Genomic DNA, 8754 nt, shown 5'->3' on the forward strand with positions numbered 1-8754 from the left:
TAATTTAACTGAATCACAGAACAAAGTTCAATAAGGTTTATGAAAATACAAAAATAACCAGAACTCAGCAACGTAAAATTCACAATTTCTACCATTCAATTGATTATTACTAGGCATGCAAAACAGGAGGAAAATATAACCCATATTGTGAAAAAATAAATCCCCAATGGACACACACACACACATAAACACAGCCACATGGATTATAATCTTAAATCCTAAAAGCAGCTCATTCTGGTAGATTCCGTTTTCTTTTCTTTTACAAAACAATAGTGTTAAATGACTTGCCTGAGGCTGTCCCACTAGTAAATGTCAGAAGTGGATTCAAACCCCATCTAACTGGCCCCGGAGCTGGAGCTTCTTGAACTAAGCCGTGCTGTTCCCAACCTTCTCCATCCTCTGGTTGTCTCTGTATGAGAGCTGAAACAAGAAGGTGGAGCATCCTCTTGTTTGACTCCAGTTTGGAATGTGTGTCTGCACATGTCTGGATGTTCACAAAGAACCTTGAATGACCCCCAGTATTGATTTTTGAGTTACAAATACATTTTAGCAAGTAGGTGAATTGGCAAATATAGAATCCATGAATAGTCTTTAAAGTATCTTTATGTCATCCTCATTTTTGTGTGTATGTGTGCAGTGGGGGAGGTAATTAGGTTTATTTACTTATAGAGGAGGTACTGGGGATTGAACCCAGGACCTCATGCCTACCAAGCATGCACTCTACCATTTGAGCTATACCCTCCCCTGTCATCCTCATTTTTGAAGGGTATTTTTCACTGGGTATGGAATCCTAAGTTGTTGATTATTTTCTTCCAGCTCTTTGAAGATCATCTAGCCCCTGCTGTTCTTTCTGCAAAGTCAGTAGTCAGTCTAACTATTGCTCCTTTTAAGGTAATAATCTCTTCCCACTCCCGACTGATATTTTTCCTTCATCTTCGCTTTTCTGCAGTTTCATTATGATATATTTAGGTGTAGATTTCTTTTTATTAACCCTGCTTGGAATGTATGATTTCTTGAATCTCTGAATTAATGTCCTTCTTTATTGAAAAAAATCCTCAGCAATTATCTCTTCAAATATTAATTATGCTGCAATCTCTCTCTGTTAGAGACTCCAGTTAAACAAATGCTGGAACTTTGGATCAAATCCTCTATGACTAGGATGACCTGTGGTTTATTGTCCATTGTGAGATATTTCTAGTAATACTTGTTGATTTATTAATGATGATTAGTACTAATCCTAGTACTACAGCAGGCATAAACTGGACTGTCCTAGGGAACCATGCCATATGGTCACTTAATGTCTTTCATTTTCTTTCCTGTATTTAAAATTTTTAAAAATTGTATTCTTTTACCATTGAGATATAATTTACATACTCTCAAATTCAGTGATTTTTAGTATATTCACAAGGCTGTGCAAACGTCACCACTATCTAATTCCAGAACATGTTCATCAGAAGGAATCCAGTACAGTCACCCTGTAGTCCTCTCTGCCCTCTGCTCCTGGCAACCACTAATCTACTTTCTGTCTCTTTGAATTTCCCAATTCTGGACATTTCATATAAATGGAATCATATAATAGGTGACCTTTGCACCTGGCTTCTTTCACTTAGCATGTTTTCAGAGTTCATCCATGTTGTAGCATATATCATTAGTTCATTATTTTCTATGGCTGAATAATATTCCATTGTATGGCATTACTACCCTTTGTTTATTCATTTATCAGTTGATCGACATTTGGGTTATGTCTACTTTTTAGCTATCATAGTGATGCTATGAATATTCATGTACAAGTTTCTTTGTGAACATACGTTTTCATTTCTTTCAAGTATATATCTAGGAGTGAGATTCCTGGGTTATATGGTAACTTTGACATTTTGTGGAACCGCCAAACTGTTTTCCACAGTGGCTACTTCCCATTGACAATGTTTGAGGGTTCTAATTATTCACCAACACTTCTGATTTTCAGTTTTTTCATTATGGCCCTACTAGTGGGTATGAAATAGTATTTTATTGTGGTTTTGATACATAGTTCCCTAATGGCTAATGACATTTAACATCTTTTATGTGGTTATTAGCCATTTGTGTACCTTTTTGGGAAAAATGTCTATTCAAATCTTTTGCATGTTTTAAAATTGGGTTGTTTGTCTTTTGTTGTTGAGTTGTAAGAGGTCTTTTGCAAATACTTCCTCCCATTTTGTGGTTGACTTTCCCCTGAAATTTTATCTCTTTACTTTTCTGTGCTTTATTCAGCAGTTTCTTCTGACCTACCTTTCAATACACTAATTTTCTCTAGGGCTTCTATAAGCTGCTATTATTCATTTATCAGGTTCTTAATTTTACTTATGGTAGTTTTCTGGGCTAGCATTTCTAGTTGGTATTTTACAAAATTTTATGTCACTTTTTGTGTATATGCAATTTTAAAATTCAGTTTTGTCTCCAAGGTCATAATATGCATTGTTGTTTTGCAGACTGGGCCTGGCAATCTGATTCTCTGGGGTTCCTATAGATCTTTTCAAATTTTCTGTTGTTTGTGCTTGTTCTCATTCATGTTCTCTTTTATCCTCATGTGTCTGGTTATGCTTGTATGTTGAAAGTTATATTTGAAAAATAATTTCTGTCCTAGAAAAGTTTTTTCAAGAAGGATTTTTAATTTGCTAGGCACCTAGGGGTACTAAAGAGCTGGACTTTGGGATATTAATTCCCCTTAATCCAACTGTGGTCTTGACATGGTGCTTGGCTTCAGGATATTCAAGGTCTGTTTACCTGCCGTACATCCTTATTCTTAGACTGCATCCCTTTGGGATTCCAGCTATAGGTTTAGGAGGCTTGTTACATTTCTTTATTTTTTTAGTAGGTTCTAGACTTTAATTTCTGTCCTCCTAGGCTTAGAACGCTGTCAAAATATGATTCTTAGCTTCTTTTTGATTAGCATTTGTCCTCTGGTTCATGAGTGGTGTCAAATATTAAGTTCAGCTTCGCTGGATTTTTGTCCTGAGTTCAGTCTCGGCCTGATATTTCTTCAGCAATTTGATACTTTTAGAAAGATTTAATAAAACTATTATATATAGTCTTTCTAGCTGTCTTCAGCGGAAGTGATGGTCCAAATTTTCTAATTCACAATTAATAAAAGCTGAAGTCTTAGACACGTTTAAATTTTTTTAAATGTACACTTTTTTTTTTTTTACTTATATACTTATTTTTAATGGAGGTACTGGGGATTGAACCCAAGACCTCATGCATGCAAAGCATGTGTTCTACCACTGAGATATGCCTTCCCTACCCCTAAAAATGTACACTTAAAAATATATTTGTCATTGAGCTATAAATCAATTGCATTGTGGCTAAGAACTAGTCTGTGTGATACCAATTCTTTGAAATTTGTTGACACTTGGTTTATGGCCTGGTGATCAATTTTGGTGAATTCCATGTGTGCTTAAGAATGTATAGTCCCTAATTTGGGAGTGCAGGGTTCTATTTATATGTATTAAATCGAACCTATTAGTTGCATTCTTTAAATTTTCTATAGCTTTACTCTTTTTGTCTGTTCTTCCTGTCACAATTGAGATAAGTGTTTTTGATTCTCTGAGTATGATGATGAATTTGAGACTTTTCCAGTTAATTTCATTTTTTTATGTGTACATTTGGTGTCATATCCAAGAAATTATCGCCAAATCCAGTGTCATCAAGCTGTGCCCCATGTTTTCTTCTAGTGTTTTGTAGTTTGAGTTCTTACAGTTAGGTCATTGATTCATTTTGTTTTGATTTTGTTCACGGTGTTAAGAGTCCAGTTTCATTCTTTTACATGTGGATGTCAAGTTTTCTCAGCACCGTTTATTGGAAAGATTCTTTTTCCTTTTGAATGGTCTTCAAACTCTTGCTGCAAATCATTTGGCCGTACATGTGAGAGTTTATTTCTGGACTCTCTATTGTATTTCACTCTTCTATGTGTTTGTCTTTATGCCAGTTTTGATCACTGTAGCTGGGTGTATTTTCCAGGTTTCCATTTGTTATTGATTTCTAACTTCATCCCATGGTGGTCAGAGAAGATATCTATCTTCTTAACTCTGAGACTTAATTGTGGCCTAACACTTGTTCTGTCCTGGAAAATGTCCCACTTGAGAAGAATGTTTTTTTGTTGGGTAAAGTGTTCTGTAAATGTTAGATTTGGTTCATTTATTGTGTTGTTCAAGTCATCTATTTCCTGATTTTTTTTTTTTTTTGTGGTTGTTCTATACATTATTGTGAGTAGGATGTTGAAATCTCCAACTATTATTATAGAACTGCCTCTCTCTCCCTTCAATTCTGTCAATTTTTGCTTCATATAGTTTAATAATCTGTCATGTGCAAAGTCTTTGTAATTGTTTTATCTTCTTGCTATATTTGACCTTTTTATTAATATATAATGGCCATGTCTCTTGTAACCTTTTTTTTTTTCAAGTTTGAAGTTTATTTTGTCTGATATTAGTCTCTTCTGCTCTCTTTTGGTTACTATTTGCAAGGAATCTTTTTCCATTCTTCTACTTTCAACCTATTTGTGTCTTTGGATCTAAACTGAGTCTTCAATAGAGAGCATGGATTATGTTTTTAAAAATTCATTCTGTCAACTTGTATTTTGACTGGAGAGTTTAAACCATTTCTATTCGAAGTAGTTACTGATAAGGAGAGACCTACTTCATCGTTTTGCTATTTGTTTTCTGTATGCCTTTAGCTTTTTCATCCCTAATTTCCTGCATTACTGTCTTTTGTGTTTTTTATAAACATTTAGATTCTTTTCTCATTTCCTTTTTTATACATTCTCTATTTTCTTCAACCTACCTTTTCAATTCTCTATTTCAATTATTATACTTTTTATACCCAGTAGTTTCCCTTTATAACTCTTTATTCTTGCTTCATGTTTTCAATAATTATCCCTTATCTCTTTGAGGCTATCATGTATAATAACTTTTTTTGTCCTTGGTATTTCTTTATATCTTCTTCTTGTCTATAGTTTAGTCAGTTTACTGAATTTCTTCAACATTGTTTATGTTCCTCAACTAATCTTTTCCTGAGTTCATTTTCCCCTGGGAATATCAGCTTTACTTAGTAATGTGCACCATGAAGAAAGTCAAAAGGCCAGGCTTGGTGTTGATCTTTTTCTATCTCATAGAGAGAACTCCTTGAAAATGAAACCAATATAGAAAAACACCCCAACGTTAAATGATAAAAATAAACAGAGCTGTGATGACATCATTTGCACTGTTTCCATTTCTACCTGAATTTAACTTCACAACTCACTTAAATGTTTGTTAAAGCTGGTTTGAATTGCTTCTGTCACTGATAATCAAAATAGCATTCACTAGTTCAGCTGCCTTCATCATATACTAAATTCCTTTATATACCTGGTCCAGTGAGCTGTCTATTCCTACATAAATATATTTTAAATTTCATTGTTTTATATGAGTTCCAATTGTCTTCTTTTTTAAAGAAAAGATTATCTTCAGTTTTCTATGGATTCATTTTCTTTAGTGGAATAAGTATATGTATTAGTCAAGGTTCTTTAGAGAAACAGAACTGTTATTTGTATATACATATATATAGCTCATATATATATGATAGGATTTTATGTATATGATCAGATTTTATATATATAATAGGACCATATATATAAGATTACATATACACATAATTTGGGGGCATAATTTTCACTCAAGAAGCAAAACATAGCTTCCACATATTTGGATGGATAACTACTATAGTTATTATTTAGGAAGAACTGAGCAGACACTAATATAAGGTAGTAAAACAAGATGGGTATAAAAGCAAAAGTCTATCTGGGGCATGAATGTGGGTAGCCCAGAAGTTGGTGTAGGTTTCTTCAACGGCCATACTGGTGGAAACCTGGGTGGAGTCAAGTAAGAGAACAAGAAGACTTTTTGTTTTGTATGCATATATATTTAAACATGCATGTTTGAGAAATTTTAGGGTACTTAGCTGTGCTGCTTCTCCTGAGGACTCTTGTGATGCCATTATAATTAATAAATCACATAATTGTATATCTGTCTGGACTATTTTCTATTTCATAGATATCACTCCATGAAGAAACCTTGGGCCTAACAAAAAGGGCAGGGACGCTGACTCTGCTAGATCCCACGTGAGCCGGCCTGGGATTGCAGTAACCTAGCAACATTTGTCAGCTTGCTTATTGCCCTTGCCATCTCCCTAGAAGACTTGGCCTGCCTAAAGAGGGAGTAGAATGAAGCCTCACATCTCCTAGATGTAAGAATGGATGAGATCACATAAGAGGCTTAGTTTTTACTTTCCTACTTTTTAATGTTCCTAGTAGACGGTAAGCACTCAATAAAATGGTAGATACTTAATACTCATCATTTTAATTTTGTATTGCATACATTCTAACTCCTCTGCCTTACTTTTGCTTAAGTGAACTCATCTGGCAAAAATCAAAATCATGGTCAAATCCAGTTCTCTGTCCTAATCCATACACATTGACTCTCTTTAAATTCTGCTTACTGATCTCTAGGGATCCCTCTTTGCTGCCCAGCAATCACAATTTTTTCTTTAATTTATTAAATTCTATTTCATGCCATATCCTTACCTCAAACCTCCAATGACTCTTTTTTCCTCCTCATTTTCAGAAGATGACCTTGTTTACTATTTTACTGAGAAAATAGAAGCACTCAGAAAAAACTTTTAGAAGTTTCTACAGTCCTACTCCCCACCTACCTACACTTGTACATACATATTCCTTTTCTTCTGTTAAGATGGATGAACTGTCCATATTTCTAGCTAAGGCCAACTCTTCCACCAAAGAGGATGGCAAATAACCACATACAAATATTTTCAATATCAATACCCTCAGAGAAATGCGTATTATGGAACATATATATCCAATATAACCACACAGCTGTCAGAATGGCTAAAATAGCAGTGACCAAATCAAATGCTCACTCATAAATCACTCATATACTGCTGGTGGGACTATAAAATGGTACAGCCGCTCTGGAAGAGTTTGGCATTTTTTTTTTTTTTAAATAAAACTAAACATGCAATTACCATACAACCCAGCAATGGTACTCTTGGGCATTAGACTAGAAAAATGAAAACTTATGTTTACACAAAAACATGTGTACAAATGTTCATAGCAACTTTATTTGTAATAACCTAAATCTGGAAACAATCCAAATGTCCTTCAATAAGTGAACTGTTAAAGAGTACAGCAGTAACAATTACTCAGGGACAAACAGGAAGACTTTTGAGACACATAACTTGGGTAGATTTTAAGGCTATTAAGCTGAGTGAAAGAGCCAGTCTCCAAAAGCTGTATGCTGCATGATTCCATTCTTTCTTGAAATGACAAAATTATAGAGGTGGAGAATAGATGAGTAGTTGCCAGTGGTTGGGATACGAGAAGGAAGAGGAAAATGGGTGCATTTATAAAAGCATCACAAGGAACCCTTATGTTGATGGGACTGTTTTGCATCTAGACTATAGTGGTGATTACATGAATCCATACATGATAAAACTGCACAGAACTAAATACAAAAATACATGAGTAAATGTAAAACCGGTGAATCTGAGTAAGATCAGTGGATTGTATCAACGTTCCGTTTCCTGTTGTGACACTGTGTTAGTTATGCAAGATGTTACCATCGGGGGAAAATGGGTGAATGATATATAAGATCTTTCTGTATTATTTCTTGCTTTATATAAATCTGCAATTACCTAAAAATAGCTTAACTTAAAAGTATTATATAAGACAGTTGATAGTTGAGTATCCATGGCTTGTTTTAATATTTTGTGGTAGTCTCTTAATATTTTACTTTTATTTATTTATAAACATTATTTATATATAATATATATATATAAGCGTGATGTTATATATACTATTGGCTAGGTCTATACATATATAGTAATAAATATATTACCTTTATTTTATTGTTATAGAAATAACCTTTTATTCTAATTTCACCATGGTTTTAAAAATCAGATACAAAAGTTACAGCTTAACAGTGAATAGGTTGTTCTGAGAAGTGAAAAAACATGTAAAGCACTGAGAAAAGTACTAGGTTACACAGTAGGTATTCAACAAAGACAGCTATTTTAATTATCATGGTTTTCATTTTTTTTCTTTTTCAGATCTAGATGTTACATTACTGGCTTCATAGTAGACTATAAAAAGTAAAAAAATAAAACATTTGGGAAATCACCCAACCTCCTGAAATTAACTCTTGCTTCCATGACAAGATAGAAACCACAACTGCAAATAGCTAGAAAATAATGAGGATGAGAAAAGCACAAGGTAGGCAAAGGCGACTTCGGAGGAAAGTTCACAGTGTTAATTAAGCACTTTCAACACAACAGAAAACAATGAAAATATATGCACTAAGCATTCAATATTAAAGATTAACTACCTTCTATTTTTTTTAAATAGATAAAAGTTCAAATCAATGACTTTATAAAAAAGAGTAAAATGACAATACTAAATGTTGTTAAGTACGTGAAACAACAGACACTCAGATAATTGTGCGTAGAAACAGAAAAATGGTCTAACTGAGAAGTCTGATTAAAGTGGAAAATGCACATAGCCTTGACTTCTCAGGTCCACCTTTAGGTAAGTTCCTTAGAACAGACCATCCCAACTTACGGGCCAGGGATGGGTGGTTGGGTAAGGACTTAAATGGCCACAACTCTCAAAGCCTCATCTTTTACCCTGTGCAACATACAAATATTCTTTTCTGTGTATCACCTAGCTACATA

The 8754-nt window shown here is 34.0% G+C and overlaps 1 non-coding gene across 1 annotated transcript; it reads right to left on the minus strand.

The window, feature by feature from the left end:
* Window positions 1–669: 669 nt before the first annotated feature.
* TRNAT-GGU (transfer RNA threonine (anticodon GGU)) lies at window positions 670–743 on the minus strand. The gene has a single exon. It is a non-coding gene; the product is annotated as a tRNA-Thr (tRNA).
* Window positions 744–8754: the final 8011 nt, after the last annotated feature.

The sequence above is a fragment of the Camelus bactrianus genome, chromosome 13 (genome assembly GCF_048773025.1).
Source record: "Camelus bactrianus isolate YW-2024 breed Bactrian camel chromosome 13, ASM4877302v1, whole genome shotgun sequence".
Taxonomy (NCBI): Eukaryota; Metazoa; Chordata; class Mammalia; order Artiodactyla; family Camelidae; genus Camelus; species Camelus bactrianus.